This window comes from Rhineura floridana, chromosome 5, assembly GCF_030035675.1.
Source record: "Rhineura floridana isolate rRhiFlo1 chromosome 5, rRhiFlo1.hap2, whole genome shotgun sequence".
In the NCBI taxonomy this organism is placed as follows: Eukaryota; Metazoa; Chordata; class Lepidosauria; order Squamata; family Rhineuridae; genus Rhineura; species Rhineura floridana.
Window position 1 is genome coordinate 18330029 of NC_084484.1, and position 18193 is coordinate 18348221.

An 18193-nucleotide genomic window follows, 5' to 3' on the forward strand; every position below is an offset into this window, starting at 1 on the left:
GAGGTTGGTCCGGAAGCTGCAGCTAGTACAAAATGCAGCGGCGAGACTGCTCACTGGGGCAGGGTATCACCAACATGTCACCCTGCTGCTGAAAGAACTGCACTGGCTGCCCATTTGCTACTGGGCCAAGTTCAAGGTTCTAGTTTTGGTGTACAAAGCCCAGCTTTGGACCAGGATACCTTACCCCTTATATACCCAGCCAATCACTGCGCTCTGCAGGTGAGGGCCTCCTGCAGATACCATCTTATCAGGAGGTTCGTTCTGTACAATATAGGAAATGGAACTTTTGTTTGGCGGCACCTACCCAGTGGGATCCCCTCCCCTTAAATATAAAGCAGGCGCCATCTCTGCTATCTTTTCGATGCCTTTTGAAGCCTTTCCTCTTCCAACAAGCCTTTTAAGTTGAGACCTATCCCAGTCTGCGTCTGTGTTAGAATCGTTTTTAATATGACTTTTAATATCTTTGACCCTTTTTAAAAAAGATGTTTCTAAAGGTTTTGTTTTAATGTTTTTAATGTTGTTTTGTTTTAATGTATTTTAAGGTCTTTTTATGATGTTTTAAAGTGTTTTTAGTGTTTCTGTTTGCCGCCCTGGGCTCCTGCTGGGAGGAAGGGAGGGGGAATAAATAAAATAATAAAAATAAGAATAAAATCTGAAGGATAACTGCATTCTGATGCATGTTAGTCCAGGAGGTAAGGATTGAGTCACTTCACTTCTAAATGTGGGCTCAGTGAAATCCACGAGTATCTGGAGTTTGAAGTGAAAGTCTGAAAAGGAGTTTAAATGAATGCATTTATGCCATTCAGTTAGGGATGTGCTGGTATTCCACCCAATCTGGATTTGGTACTGAATTTTCCATTCGTAAAAGCAGCAGCTAGCAGACATAGAATGAACTGGAATTGATGCCAACCTGTGAGGTCGATGGAATGCTTTCGAACTGGCACCGACCAATGGATCCCATCCCTACATTCAGTTCAATTGAAGACAGTAGGAATAATTGTATATCTTAATCCACAGAGAAACTCTAGTACAAAGACTCATAAAGACAGAATTATGAAGTGTACAGTATAAACTATCACAGTTTGGGAGGGAATGATGAACTAGGAGTCACAATTTACATTATTTCTAGGCTTATAAAATATTTGACACTGATGAAAATAACACATTTTTAATGGTGAATTTTTATTCCAATTTCTTGTAACAAAGCAAAACCAGCCAGCTGGAAGGATGGAAAGACAGTACAGCATAGTAAGATCTTGTCATACAGGATGTGGTACAAAACCAGAACAACAAGAATAGTAGAATGAAAGCAATCAGGCTGACTTGTCTGTGCAATCCAATCCTCTTTAGAAATAAGTCCCTCTGAATTCAATAAGGCTCATGCTGAAGGATTTATTTATTTATTTATGTATTACATTTATACCCTGCCTTTCTTTTCATGACTGAAACCCAGGACGGCTTACATATGGTTCCCAAGTGGTCTGTATAGGGTTGCAGCCTAAAACAAAGTACAACTGAGTAGTGTTCCAGGATACAAACAGAAAAAATCTTCAGCATGGAGGAGAACAATAATAAAGCAAGTAAGTGGAAAGAAGGAACCTCTTAGCTTCTAATGGAATCTTTTTTCTGTTGTTGCCATTACTCATGTTGGAATATTTTCAGCCCATTTTCTTTCAGAACAGCAGATAACAGCCTGGTTGATGGTTTATTTTTAGGAATACCTAGTCAATTGCTAGTTATGTTTGCAGAACAAATGAGATGGGGAAAAGGCTGCCGATAGCGGAGGGAATGACGTGCCACCATGTGCGCACACGTGCCGACACACACCATAGATGCCATTGATAAACTTTATAGCTAAAAATTTAATATGTTTAGAACCATGATGAAATGCTTATCATCTCCCTGCATTGCCTGGAGTACTTGCTGATCTCAGCCTGCTCAATGTGCCTGGTAATGAAATGAAATAGTATGGGCTCCTTGCCTGAAAAATAAAATTCATTTCATTACTGTTTCAAGGTTTTACCTTTCTTTTATTCTTAGACACAAGGCCTGGAGATATAAAGATCATCAGCCTTTACAGAATTCATCATTTTTTTTAAAGTCCTAATTTTCAGTGTCACATAAAGGGATATTCTAGTATTGAAGGGAAGAAGAAGAGGAATAGACAGCCACAGGGTTCAATCTAGGCTGCCACGTAACTCACAATCTCAGAACTGGCTCCATGTCATGTCTATCAGCCATATTCTTACCACGGAAGGTGAGCAGAAGAGGGACAAAACATGTTGGGGATGGGTTGGAGGGGAAGTTTAGCAAAGCCCAAAGGCCCACTCCTAGATATATGTAGGGAAAATGTATTCTATGCACATGTGCTGTACACTTTACAGTATGATTATCAGCATTATCAGCACAGAACAAAAAGGCACCCCTTTTTTTCTGTAGCAAACCCATCTGAACCTTGGGCATGTACACCTAGCACATAAGCCCACCAAACTGTTTATAAAAATAGCAGCCCAGTGAATTGAATCCCACTGAGTTGACCATATATATGTGTGTGCATGTGTGTGCTTCAGGAGAATAAGGCAAGTGTTGTCTGAATAGGGATGGGTAAGAATTCAGCTGAATTCGGATTTAGCACCGGATTTTTCAATGGTCCGCATATTCTCAACTTTTGCAGAGCGATCCTGTTTACTCTCACCTTCAGCGGCTTTCCCCCGACACCAGAGACCCCACCTTGAATATTCCTTCAAATATATTGTTCTTTTATTGATTTTACACACAGCACAGCAATACAGGTTTCTCTGGCTGCTTTCACACTGCACTTTATTCCGTTATTCTGATGATTTCTTACTTGGTAATTTGCACATTATATTTTATCATTCACACAACATACAAGCTAGTTCTGGAATTCTAGTGGAATATAGTGCACGTTTAGTGCAGAATTTCATTGTAAATGATACCAGAAACAATTTGCAAGCTTTGGAACCTGGAAAATCACACGTCTTTTTCTCTAGCTGCAACGACTCATAGGCATTCCAGCATGCAATGTGTTCCTGTCCTTTAGGTGCACTTTTTTTTTTTTGCCTGATGAAAATTGTACCGGTATTCCAGCATTGGTGCAGGTAGCAGCATATACACAAACTTCCTACACAGTGGGGAACTATAGTGCACATATTTATAACCAGTGAGGGACAAAACAAGACATTGTCCATTGTAGTCACGTGAAAGACGTTTGCACAAAATGCCATTATATCAGCTGAAAAAGCTACTGTTTCTTAACGCAACAGGTACTGCAGTGTTAAAAAGAATGTTAGAAATTGGGACAGAAACGCTACCATTTTAATCCACTGAACTAATGCAATAAGCTGCATGTCTGAAAGCAGTGTCCCCCTCCCCCTCTCCCCCCTCTCCCCCCCTCTCCCCCTCCCCCCTCCCCCCTCTCCCCCCCTCTCCCCCCCCTCTCTCTCTCTCTCTCTGCGCCACCCCCCTCCATTCAAATAATCCAGGCTCCAAGCAGAAGGAAGCAAGCCAAGTCTATTCTAGGTTAAGAACTCAGGGCTTGCCAAGCAGGAGGTGGGGGCACTGAAAGCTGTTTTCCTCCTCTCTTCTCCCAAAGGAGTACAGCCAGTCTCTTCTTGCTAACTTGAAAACTGACCAGCCTTAGTCACAACAAAGGAGGAGGAGGAGGCAAAGAAATTTTCCTTCATTTATCAATATTTTCTTTCAAAATATCAATATTTCCTTTCAAATATAGTTACACTGTAAAGAAAATATTGATATTAATATCAATATTTTGGAGGAGAGAAAAAATCAGACTGGTAAAAATAGTGGATAGTGGACAAAGAATGAATTTAAATCGGTACTGCCTGTTAAGTCAATGGAATGCTTTCAAAGTGGCACCAGACAACAGATCCCATCCCTAGATCTGAAACATAGAATATGCTATATGGAGATGAGTTCTTAATATGTGTAAAGGTAAAGGCCTCTGTGGCGCAGAGTGGTAAGCGGTGGTAACACAGCCGAAGCTCTGCTCATGGCCGGAGTTTGATTCCAATGGAAGGAGGAAGTCAAATCTCTGGTAAAAGGGGTCGAGGTCCACTCAGCCTTCCTTCCATCCGTGGTCGGTAAAATGAGTACCCGGCATATGCTGGGGGGTAAAGAAAGGCTGGGGAAGGAACTGGCAATCCCACCCCATATATACGTTCTGCCTAGTAAACATCGCAAGACATCACCCTAAGAGTCGGAAACGACTTGCACTATAAGTGCGGGGACACCTTTACCTTTTTAAAGGCTGCAAACATTCTTGTCAGAATTCTCTTTATGTATCTTAGATATCAAAGAATGAATTTCTGAGTGGCATAATAAGGGCACACCAGCTCATCCCCAACACACACACACAAATCTGTACTCAGTTTACACTTAATCCAAGTAGAGAAAAACTCCCTGATCAAGAACTAGGAATGGTCAATGGATAAGTGAGAGAGCTGGGAAGTTCCCTCTTCAAATGTCGCCTCTGCCATGAAGGACAGATAAAGATTTTAACTGCCCTGAAACACAAATACCTCACATTGTAATGAATGTGTGTGTTTAAATGAAAGCTGAGCTGAACATTCTCAATGAGTGATCTCTCCTTGAAAACTGGGGAGGGTCAAATTTGAATGGAAACTGGAGGGGATTTTGGGTGAGCAAATGAAATTTCTTAAGGGGTTCAGGAGAAGGTGGGTGAGGACCACTATTATTTTGTGTTATCCTGCCTAGGACAATCTGGGAATGAACATGGTTGCTACCACGTGGCACTAGGGTTTTCTGTCAGTAAGAAAAAAGGATTAAAAAATATGTGCATGACAACTGTTACCTATCCACAGTGAGCCCACCAACTCTCCTAAGAAATGTTGCTGCCCTCTGAAAAATCCAACTAAAATGGTGAAATGGAGGTATGCTTTGGACACATAATAAGAAGACATGATTCACTAGAAAAGACAATAATGCTGGGAAAAATGGAAGGGAGTAGAAAAAGACAAACCAAACAAGAGATGGATTGATTCCATAAAGGAAGCCACAGACCTGAACTTACAAGATCTGAACAGGGTGGTTCATGACAGATGCTCTTGGAGGTCACTATTCATAGGGTCACCATAAGTCGTAATCAACTTGAAGGCACATAACAACAACGTTATGGTCATTGACTTCAGTAAAGATTGACTGAAAAATCACTATGACCTCCCCAAATTAAACGCCCTGCAAATGAGGGAGAACACTTTTGACAGAGCCCTAGTTGAAATCCAACTCATTTTAGAATTCATGTCCTTCTTCACCCAGCTCACCAGGTAGTCAGCCAACCTATGCCTTATCTGCAATATGAGGATAATCATACCTCTTGTAAGTGCTGCTGAGCTAATGTATGTAAAGCACTTTGAATATTTGACACTTGCTATATAAATTGTTGTTGTCATTAAGTTCTTCTGGTATTCAGATGAAACAGAAGTAGGGATAGAAGGATCTGTCAATTTCAGTTCTCTCAGTTCTCATTTTTTCTAGTCTTAAATTTGGTTATCCACATTTCTGCAGCAATTTGCAATTTTTTTAAAAAAAACCCATGAAAATTCTTCAGCATTTTAGTGTGAATTTCTCCTAATTAAGTACATTTTTGTATGCAGTTTTGACTAATGTACACATTTTTTGCGAATATATCCTAATATAAAGCCTTTTTGTATGTTATTTTCACCAATATATTCATTTTTATGCACATTTTCACCAAAATATACATTTTTGTAAATATTGCCTGGTTGGAGAATTGCATCATAAAATTTGGATCAGTACAAATTCTGAAGTATAGCAATATATTTCAGTTCCCATATTGTTTTGAAATGTGGGAATTTGATAAATTTATCTTTAAATGGGAACTGAATCGAATTGCTTCTCTATCTCTAACAGAAGCAAAGAGTTAGTGTAGGAGCAGAATCAGAAAGTTTAATGAAGCATTCCCTTTAAAACCTGCCCCTCTTTAATACCATCTGCCTGCCATTTTTTACAGTCAGACCCACTTTAAGAGGCGCTCATTACATTAAATGCTGGAGTGAGGGTGAAGGCAACAAGTTACACGCAGCCAAATTGGCTCTGCAAAGCACGGCTGAATTTGTTGTGGAGGGTGAGAAGAAGGGAGGAAGAATCCTTAACATTTTCAAAAATAGAAGCACATTCAGCAAAAGGTGTTGTGGAAATTAATTGTTCTACAGGACAGGGTTAGTGACCTCATTAAAACCCCAGTGGCGAACAACCCTCTGAATTTTTCACCAGTATGCACCTGCTGTCCTCTGATAGCACATCTCTTGGTAAATTTAACAGAAACCTTTGGGAGTTGCTACAGAAAATCCCAACAGCCTTTGGGGAGAGACTTATCTCCAAATATTATTTAAATATCTAGAACACAACACTTAATTATTTTGGTCTTGTTTTCTATTCCTGTACATCCGTACTGGTTCTCACAAATATAAATCCATTAAAAGTAACTCAATGCTCATATATAAAATGCACATTATGAAGGGTGTGTGCATGTATAATACATGGCCTTTCCTGTTAAAAATATTTTGAAGTTTTAAATGGAAGCATGTGCATGCTCAGTGAAAATAAAACTGAGCAGCTTATCTTAAGCCACCTAGTGAGTTCATGGCAAAAGCCAAACCAGGACTTCCTGATTTGTCATTCAGTATCTCAGCCACTACTCTAAACTAGCCTGATGCAAGTTAAGTGTAGCTTACACTGCAGTATTATCATCTCCCCCAAAAAACCCCCCTCAAAGTTATGAAGTTCTTGGTGATGGTGATGTGTTTGTGTGTGTGTGTGTGTTTTAAGATTATACAAATTCATGGAGGATGGCCTTATCAATCGCTATTAGCCATGACAGTTAAATGGAACTTCCACATTCAGGAGTAGTATATATTTACAATTTGCTTCTAGGCAAGCAACAGATGATGGTTATAGGCATCTTTCTCTGCTTGAGTTTCCAGGGGCATATGGTTGTTGGTAGCGTACTGATAAATTTTGAAGTGTAGAAGTTCATTATGACAGCCCCACAGCCATGCCCCCAAGGAAAGTCCATAGCCACACACACACTATAGTGCAGCAGTACATATAATACCCTATTTGTTAGAATCAGCATGACTGCAATTCCATACATAGTGTCCTAGGAGTAAGGACCATTGAACTGAGTGATGCTTTCTACTGACTGCTTATTCAAGATGTTCAGCCACCTGAAATGCAATTATTACCTTTTAATTATAAATGCAAACAATCTTTCACTGAAGCGTTACCATTTAAACTGCTAACATGAAGTAGGAACCCCATCAAAACAAAGGTACGAAATGCCCAGCCTCTACTTGATTTTTTTCCTCATTATCCAATTCTCTCAACCTGGTGCCATCCAGATGTTTTGAATTACGCTTCCTATCAACCCTAGCGAACACAACCACCAAATATGGGTTCGTGCACTGGATTAATACCAATTATCAGATTCATCATCATTAGAAAATTGATGATACTATAGAGCAGCCTTTCCCAACCAGTGTGCCTCCAGATGTTGTTGGACCACAATTCCCATCTTTCCTGACCATTGACAATGCTGGCTGAGGCTGATGGGAGTTGTGGTCCAACAACATCTGGAGGCACACTGGTTGGGAAAGGCTGCTATAGAGCTAACAGCTGGACATCAGCGGACTAGCATGCTGCTAGACTGTACAACTTAAGACTGCCACCACATGTTCACTCCCAACAAGACTACCATGTCAAACTAAAGGCTTTCCTGTCCTATTACACTTAGAACCCAACCACTCCTCAATTCTTTTGAAAGCGGAAGAATATGCAAATCAGCCATACATGCATACAATCCTATGTGTGGGGTCATTGTATCAGTTGTATCAGATTCTGTGCATGGTGGAGCAGGAGGCATGCACACTACTGTACCATGTAAAAAAGATTCACAACTTAGGTATGTGTATGAATTAAGCCATAGACAGACAGCTAAATATTACTTCCAGTGCCTTACCTTAGTACATCATTTAATGGTATTGTGAATTAAGAGCCCACCTCTGACTAAAATGAACAGGTGCACTGTCCATAAAGAATAGCTGTAGTATACCAGTAACAAAGTTCAAGATAAAAAAAAGATTGCAGTTCACGTGCTTGTGAGATCCAACTCAGTCTCAAGGGTAGGGAGGGCAGAGAAATTCGATTCAGTACACATTTAAAACTGTCTTTCAAATGTACACTTTCTGAAACAATATGAGAAATGAAACACAGCCAACCTTCAAAATTCAGACTTATCCACATTTTGCAATGCAGTTCTCCAACCAGTGTTTATAAAAATGCATATAGTAGGGGAAGTGTGTATAAAAATGAATGTATTACTGAAAATAATATGGAATAATGCATTATAGTCAAAACTACATACAAAAATGTGTTTATTAGGAGAAATTTGCACTAAAATGCTGAAGAATTTTCATGAGGATTTTTTTAAAGATTGGTGCAGAAATATGGAGAACTTAATTTCACATTGGACAAATGAGAAACTGACAGAACAGAAATTGTCAGATTCTTCCATCCCTACTCAATGGCAATTAAAATAATTAGAAGCCCTTTTCATTCCTTTTCAACATATCCATCTGTAAACCACCTCCACCCGCTTGCTGATGGTGAATAATCAGCATTCCTGAGAGTGCACTACCGGGAAAAGGATTCTAAACTGTGTCAAAGAAATCCAGGATAAGTGATTCATGTTGCTGATTGCCTTTCTTCCACTTGCATTTGATGAGCTATTCTGCCTCTGGAATGGTTATCAATAACTGCCACAGCCTCTAGCCTTAATCGAGTGTTGATAGCCATAAAGCACAGAAGTGTTAGGCAAGCGAGTACCGTAAATACTGTGCTGAGCTTTATTGAGAAAGTCTTGATTACCATGAAGCTGAGTGACTCCAAGCCTGGGCCAACACAGCACAAGTTAGAGGATTTATCGACTCTTGTTTAAACCAAACATATATCTCACCATACTCTCCTGTTTTTATTTTTCTTCACCACTGGGCAGCCCATAATTTTGGGGTGTTTATCACAAAACCTGTCTGTTCCATTTTTGAAGTCATTTGTCAAGCTCTTCAAGGTCACAGGGGAGCCACACTATGGACATATTAATAATGACTGATTGGTTCTCCTAGGGCTGCTACCTGGCAGCTAAATGTGCTCTGGAATTATTATTTTTAAGTAGTGAAGTGATGGTGGGCAAGGGTGATCAGAAAATAACAACAACAACAACAACAGCAGCAGCAGCAGCAGCAGCAGCAACAGCCCACCCTTCACCCTGAGACCTCAAACATCCCTGAGATCACAAAAATCACAAAGATAGGGTGAGTCCTAAAAACATACATCTCAGGTGTCAAAGGCCAGGGTAAAGAGATGCATCTTCAACATTCACCAAAAACTCTATAGTTAAGTTGCCGGAAGGACCTCTGTGGGAAGGGGGATCCACAACTTAGGAGCCACCACAGAGAATACCCTCTCCCAGGCTACCATCCCCTGGGCTTCTGTGGGTAGAGGAACTACCAAGAGGGCCCCCTCTGCTAATCTTAACATTTGAGAGGGTCTGTAGGAAAGGAGATGGTCTTTCACATATTTGGGGCCTAAGTCATTTAGCACATTAAATTATGAGAACCTTGAATTGGGCCTAGAGAACTGGAAACCAATGCAAATGTTTCAAAACTAGGTTTATATGAAAACCCCAGCCAGGAATCTGGCCACTGCATTTTGTACCAGTCGAAGTTTCTGAGTCATCTCAAAGAGCAACTTCTCATAGAGCACATTGCAACAATCCAGTCTGGAAGTTACTAGAGCATGGAGTACCATGGTCAAGTCATTTCTATCCATAGCTGTCAAACCAGCAGCACCTGGGAAAACCCTTCTAGGCCACCTGAGCCTTCAGTGATAGTGCTGAATCCAAGAAAAAAGCCAAGCTGCAGACCTGCTCCTTCCAGGGAAGTGCAACCTCCTCCAAAATAAACCACCTCCCAGATGTGGGAACTCAGGACACAAAACACCTGTCTTTTTAGGATTCAGCCCCAATTTATTGGCCCACATCCATCACATCACCACCTCCAAGCACCAGTCTTAACTGCCTCTTCCGAATCAGATGGAACAGAGAGGTAGAGTTGGGTTTCATCTGCATATTGATGACACATCACTGCAAGTATTGTGATTCCACTTACCAATATTCACAAAAGTCATAGAAACTGAGATTATAATGCCAAAACATACATAATAATAATAGCATTTATAGACAGCATTTCACAGAATCCAAAGGGTGCCAAATACATTACCTTGGGAAACCTTAAACAAACTTGATATACATCTCCATTAGACCAAACTAGACATGTTGTGGGAGTCCCAAGAGGAATCTCATGGCAATTTGTTTTTAACTGAAATGCAGTTGGGGTTGTGCAATCCTTAAGCAAGAAGGGATGCTTGCCTAACCCTTTCCTGATGGGCTGTATTCCCAATAAAAAGGATCCTGGTTTTTCTCGGCAGTAAAAAAGATATAGGAAAGGACCCAATCAGTTTAACCAGTAATTAAGATAATCATTGCTAGGTGAGGCCAAGATAGTGAGAAACATTGTTGAGTGTATCTAAAAGCCTACTGGTACCCTCTATATATGTCGTGCACTCTTGGCCCATTTCTGTAACTTGTTTTGTGTCTTCCAACATCCTTTTCTGCATCGGATGCTGGGGCACTGGATGTGGATGCTGGTTTGCATATCCCAGAAGCCTCCCTAGCATGCCTGTGTGTTGTTACTGTTTCCTCTGGCCCTGTTTCTTGCCATCACCCCTGAGCTCCACATCCTTTTTGCCTACATGTCTGCCTTTTCTGGTTTACTGCCATCCTAATTCTGAATGGACTTTTTACATTGTACATTTAGCATGTATGATGTTTTCTTCTTACCAGAAGTCCACTCTGCCTCATGACTCTGATTTGTACTCTACCTCATTTCTAAAATGAAACAAGACAAAGTTTCCAAAAGCATTGTGAGGTCAAACCATTTTCAGTTGGATAGACCAGGCTCTTGCCTACCATTAGGCGAAGTGAGCTGACTGCCTCAGGCAGCTAATTGAGGGTGTTGCAAAAAAACTCGCATCAAATTGTTATTTATTTGTTTAATTTATTATTGCATTTTTACTCCTAGAGAGAGTCAGTTGTGAGATTTTTGCCATAGGTGCCAAAATGACTTGGTCAGCCTTATGTATTATGTACCTTGGGGGCAAGAGGTTGCTACTTGCTATTCCACATGCCTGTATTGCTGACAAACCACATTTGTGTTAAAGGGGCCTGTCCATAGGTGATCCTGAGTATTAGATCTTTCTTTGAGTGGTAAAGTAATCCAGGAGCCAGTTTTCCATGCTATGCACATGATCCCAGTGTCATGCTGGAGTTGGAAACTCACATAAAAACCACAAATATTACAATCTAGCTTTTCAGTTCACAAAACAAGGATCTCACCTACTGCCCTCATGTTACTCTGTTCATCAGAATATATCCTTTGCACAAATGGTTATTTGTAGAAACAAAATGTGGCTGATCATCACCGTTGATTATGAAAAAAGGCCTATTTGTACAGGATTTCTAAAATGCAAGAGGGTAAGGAATAAAATTGATAGCATCCCTGTCTCATGTGAGGTTACTGGGCTTATATCAAATTTCCACTGACCTCCCATCTAGGCAGTGCTCAGACTCACTTGGTTTCATTGTCATAGCACCAGGTACTTCCAGACCATTCCAAGTACAGAACTCTCTCCTTTCAGCTGCAAGCACTGTAGCACTCCCTCTGCTTATGTTAACGTCGTATCATTTCCCTTTATAGAGTTCAGAGGGAACTAACCTTAGTAGACCTGTACATTTTGACCACCAAACCTACTAGCCACGTATACTAGCCCACTAGGGGCTTAATAGATCTTATCGTTTTGCTACCTGATTGGGCCTCTAAAAGCAAGGGATTGGCAAGTGCGTAGCAGCTGGCGGGCTGTGTTTGACTTGGTGGGTCACAAATTGTGCAGGCCTGAAGTGGTTTGATTGCAGGCAGCATCTATCAGATACAGTATATTAGATTAAAAATTATGCTGTTTCAAACAACTTCTTATTCATCTGTTAACAGACTCAATAAACAGATAGGTATGCAAACAAACAGATTGCATCTCCTACATCCAGAGGCAGTCTTTTAATTTCGCAGAAAGGATAGATCTGATAGCTGCTGGCTGCAGCCAATGCCAATGAGCTGTGGATTATCATATTATCTTCAATAAAAGATCATGGATTAAAACAAAACAAAGCCTTTGGGAGAAAACAAAATCGGTGTAGAAGTAGACTCTTTCCTGATGTCACATGGCTTGCACTTATGAGTATACAACACATGCTTCTACCTCACCCTTCCAGGAAGTAACTATTTCTTCTTAAAAGCAAGCAATCAAATGATGTTTGATGGCTTTTGAAAAGGAGGTGAGGGGAAAAACTTTAAAGCTTTTTTTTTTTTTTTACATTAATTTCTTCAAAGTGTGTTAAATACAGACAGGGGAGAAATCCGATTCAGTTCACATTTAAAAGGAGAGCCTATCTAACTCACACTTTCCAAAACAATGTGCGGACCAAAACACAGCCATCCTTCACAATTGGCCCTTCTCCAACTCTTGCAATGCAGTTCTCCAGCCAAGTAATCTGTACAAAAATGTATATACTAGAGAAAAATGTGCATAAAAATGCATATATTAGTGAAAATAATATACGAAAATACATTATCTGAAATGTGAATATTAGGCAAAATTGCATATAGACTGTGTGGGACCATTCCACCTACCTCTTCTCTCTTTCTGTGAATGCCCTGCGCGCTGGGCACGCAGGTCGCTGCCATCAACCAATATGGCAGTGGAGGCTTCTCTAAGGGGCTGATGCCCCACTGCCATCTTCATTGATGGCACGCATGCGTACTATGCTGGGTGCATGCACATACCTGCTGTCAATCAAGATGGTGGTAGTCTGCTGCCATCTTGGTTCATGGCAGCTGTGCACACAGCGCGCAGGACATTCACAGAAAGGGAGGAGAGGTAAGTGGAGTGAGCAGGCACCGCAGACATGCATAGTGTATAGCAGGGGGGCTGTGAGCTCTGTCTCTGTGATCTGCGGCCCTGCCAAGGATTGCGGAAAGGGAGCACTATCCCCACACCCTAAAGAGGGGCCCTTCAGAGGTCCCTGTGGGTCTCAGGGGCCCTTGGCCCAGGCCCAACCTGGCTGCCCTATGGTGCCGGCCCTGGATCCATAACTTATAATGGAAAGAAAGAAAAAGAACCAGATATTTTTAGAAGAAAAAGCCTGGTTTAATAATAATTCCTTTAAGGTTCATTATACCTATATGTCAGAATCAAAATAGCTTTACCAAATAAACAAGTATGCCTGTAACTCGCATTCTCCTGACAATAGTTTGCCCCACAATAAAATTGTCACCCACAAATTAATAAACTAAAGATTTGGTTGATTAATCTATTAATTAAACTAATTAAAGCATGCAAAACTTTTAAAAAAACAGACAGCTAATTTTTTAAAATAAACTTGCTGGTTGTAAAAAGTGTCCCTAAGAGATAATCTTGTCCTACACTAGGATAATAAAAGGTAATAAAGTAGCATACTAGCAGACAGAGCTTGGAAAAGTTACTTTTTTGAACTACAACTCCCATCAGCCCCAGCCAGCATGTGCTGGCTGGGGCTGATGGGAGTTGTAGTTCAAAAAAGTAACTTTTCCAAGCTCTGCATCAGTATTCACTTTCCCTGGCACAATTCCTGCCTCTCTAAGTCCATAACCATTCCACATGTTTCCTAAGCGGGCAACATTCCATCCTTTTCTTCACTGTAAAAAAAACGGGGGGTATGGGTCTGCTTCCTGGCATACTTCTTTTTTAAAAAATAATAAAATAAAAATAAAAATCCATGGGCATACACACAACCTTCTAAAAATCATGACTATTTATGCATTGCATCCATAAGGAAATCCCTGGGCCTGCATTAATCACAAGTGTATATAGCTCTAGCTTTTGTACAAAATACTTATGAGAGGCAACTCGCATCCATTTCTGCATCTCTCTCCTTCACACTCATTTTGTATCTACATTCTGATTCCATAAATTCTGATTCCTACCTTTTCTATTTTCCACTCTGGTTGTTTGTGATCGCTCAGGCACTGGAACTGTCACTTGTTCTAAATCCTGCTCCATCTCTCCCATCCTCCCTCTCAATATGCCACTCTCTTCATGAACAGTAGCATTTCAGCCGTCAGTGTGAATGGCAAAGATGTCCTTTACTGATAAGACTATGCCTGTGGCACAGAGAGTTCCTCCGAACAGCTAATTAGCAGGAGGTAGGCCACTACAAGGTTCAACGCTGTCCTTCAAGTTGGCTGCCAACACCGACACCATCAGCTGAACTGTCGGATTTGCGAGCTGTGGGAAGATGGTGGCATCCAAGTGTAGAAGAAAAATATTACTGAAGACAAGAGCAGAAGGCAAATTACCATTCCATGAAAACATGCACACTGCCTAATTATGGGAACAGATTATCATCATCATCATCATCATTAAACATAGGAAAGGACCCTTTTTCATTGGTAAAGCCAAGTAGTTACATTTTAAGAGGGCTGAACCTAGTGTTTACAAAAAGAATATGGTCTTGTAATAATTCATTATATTTTAGACTTAGGGAGCAATCCTAACTATGGAACACTGGTGTAATCCAAACCATGTTCAGGTGCAAGGCTACTGCCATCTGAACCAGCCCAAACCTGGCAGAGGGAAAACAAGAGTTTGAATTTCACCACCCTTTTTGCTGGTGTAGGTTCCACCAGGTTGCCAGATCACATGACTGTCCTCCCTCCCTGTCCAGTCCTCCCCCTGCCATGTCCCCAGAATGCCCCTTTTGAAGGACTTACATCGGCTTTGGCTGAGCCAGGATCAGGGACTTATGCTGCCGTATCTCTGGCTGAGCCGGGATTGGAGATTTATGCTGGCATAGCCCTGGATGAGCCAGTGATCCACCAGATCCTAACTTGCTCATCCTGAAGGATCTCGGGTTTGGATTTTTCCCTCAGAGTGACTTCACACATTACAGTAGAAGTCAGTCACATTGAAGATCAATCCAGACTATAGGAAGCAGTGTAATTTATGACAGGGTAAATTATGCTGGTGTAACTGACCCCTGTTCCAAACTCTGTTCAGGAGCAGGTCCACTGCTGGCAGAAGCGGCCTAAGCCTGGAAGAGGGAAAACAGAGGGTGACTTACACCAGTCTTTTTGTCAGGGTAACATCTGCTGGGTTCCTAGATCACATGGCTGAGCTGAAAGGACTTTGGGATAAGTCTCTCCCTGACCTGGAATGCCCTCACTACTCCTCCACCACTTCCCTGGTGGGATCTACCCCAGCTGAGCCAGGATGGAGGACTTGAGCTGGCGTATCCTCCAACTGAGCTAACATGAGGGACTTGAGCCAGTGCAGCCTCAGCTGTGCCTAAACTCAGGAGGCTCAGCTGGAAATCCATCTATTATGCTCTTCCCTGAGGATCCTGGGTTTGGATTGGTCCCCTTTGTTTACCAGTGTCTATCCCGCAAGACGAGACTATCGTCACAGCCCAAAAAGCTACTACTTGTCCATTTTACTTCCCCCTGGATTGGCCCATGGACCCAACACACTGGTGAGTGACCACAGATCCCAGATACAGCAGAACCAAACAGTACTGCAGGAGCATTGAGGTGGAGGGATGAAGTACAGGTGTAAGTTTTTGGCTTCAACATACAGACTGCTACCCACATTTTCTTTCCACTATGTACATACAGTAGAAAACTCATGAGAGGCGGACTATGGTCGCTTCCCACAGCATGTTTTCTCAATGTTCATTCTATGGGAACTATCTATCAGGGAACCTAACCATCACAGGCCCCATTTAAATGAATGAGAATCAATGCCAGCCGTAAATATGTTTGTATTCAAAGCAAAATGTCAGATTGAACCTTTATCTCCTTTTTTTCCACTCTGGATCATAGTGCATTATCATAGTGTTAAAAAAAAAACATACCAAGAAATGAAGGTTGGAGATAGGACAATGTTGACCTCTCTGAAATCTTCCTGATGTAAAGCAACTGCTTTGTATTGTTTCACAATTGGCTTAGCCTGGATAAGAATTCATGACAATGTGCAAAAACTTCCCAGAGGAGTGCACACAAAATCTTTATACCTACTTTTATAGAAAAGTGTGAAAGTGTTCTTTCCTGGGCAACTATTTACAAAGAAAATTCATTAGAAAATTTAAGATGTGTTACATTAACATTTTCCCATTAACAAGCGAATTTATATTCCAGTTGGCAAGTCCTTGTTCGTCCTAGTAATTTGTAACTACTATCAGCTATTCATTAAATGCTCTTGAAGACAAAAGGCACAACCTATACAAAGTTGAGAAGGCTTTGATCCCATTGATTTCAGTGGGAAACAAACAGGAAACTCTCCAACTGAAGCTAATGCATCTTGCTGAGATTTAGCTGCATTGCTCCAGTCCAACCAACATAAATTAAATAAATAAAGTCAAATCAGGACAATAATCTTATCTGTTCTTTTACACGCATAACATTGTTTTGTAAATGTATTCACTGTGTTCTTTTATCTCTGTTTTCAAAATCTCTCTCTCACTCGGTCGCTCTCACACACACAAACACAGAAATGAGGACAGGTGATCTTAACTCTCGTACAAAGTTGTGGGGCACGTTTTGACCCCAGGTGCATTTTTTATTATGTAATTTACTGAAAACGGGGGCACATGATGCTAGTCAAACACCACCCCTTTTTACTGTACTGTAAAACCTGGTGGGATCGGCTCTAGTGTGTGTTTTTGTTGTTTAAAATTCAACTTCAAACAGATTTCACAATGATTGGTAGATCAACCTGCTGCCTCTCCAAGTGCGGCCAATGGAAACGCTTTGCTGTAGGTGACTAGCGTGCTCACAGCCATAATTCCATATTAGCTCTATGTATCTCTATATCAGTAGGAACCAATGTGGTGCCCTCTGATGTTTTTGAACTCCAACTCCCATCATTCCCAGTTAGGGTTCATAGAAGGCCAGCTGGTGGGTATCATGAGGAGTCCCGTTTTCATGCAACAGTAATGACACAAGTCATGGTGCTGCACATGGAGGCACTGGTCTATATGCATCTATACATTATTAGATGAAGAGGCCTACCAACAGCTTTGCTGACCTCTTCACTCTCTTAACCAAGTCCGTGACAAATAGTCTACCAGGAATAGCCAGAGCAAAGGGGCGATGTTTTGCCATCACTCTCCCAACAGTGATGTCACTGCTGCTTAATGGGATGTTGTGGGGGCAGGGCAGTGGAAAGGTCACGGCTATGAGAGTGCAGTAGCAGGAGTGCTAGTTTGGCTCCTCCACAACCCCAACATCACCCCCATCCTGCCTTCAGGAATGCCAGAGGTGTGGCCTGGGGAGAGGAGGTGTGGCCTGGGATGGGAAGGGGATGTAGCCTGGAGCTGAGGGCTGGACAGAAAAGACTGGCCACAATAGGCTCCCAGGCCTGAAGTCCCTCCCCTTAAAAAGTCAGAAATACTCCACCAATGCCTAAATTCATTAACTCGATACTAACAGCAATGGATGAAAAGTTTATTTCACAGAAACATCACATGCTATTTCCAGACAAGACCTGGAAATCATTGGAAATTGGTCCATCCTAAGTGGAGTCTAGGAATCCTACCTAAAATCCAGTTAACCCAGAATTTGCTCCCATCCCAGGATCCCTAACGTGGACTTACTTTGGCACCAGGAGTTCTCCTGACTTTTGGTTTGATTTGTTTTTTTAAAGCTACTCATTGAACATGTAGAACTATTTGTTGGCTGGAGAGCAAGGCAGCAACATTTCAAATGGATCTCCCATGCAGTAACTGAAGATGGAATGCCATCAGGGATAGTATTTTCTATACTCTCTAACCTTATGGGCAAGTCACTTCTTCAGTGATTTCTGCACCCACAACCCATACTATTGCAGAACGATTAAAAAAAATGTTCCTACTTAAAGTTTGGTTATTAGTCTTCAAAAACCTCAGTCTGAGTTCATAAGCATGTACTTAAAG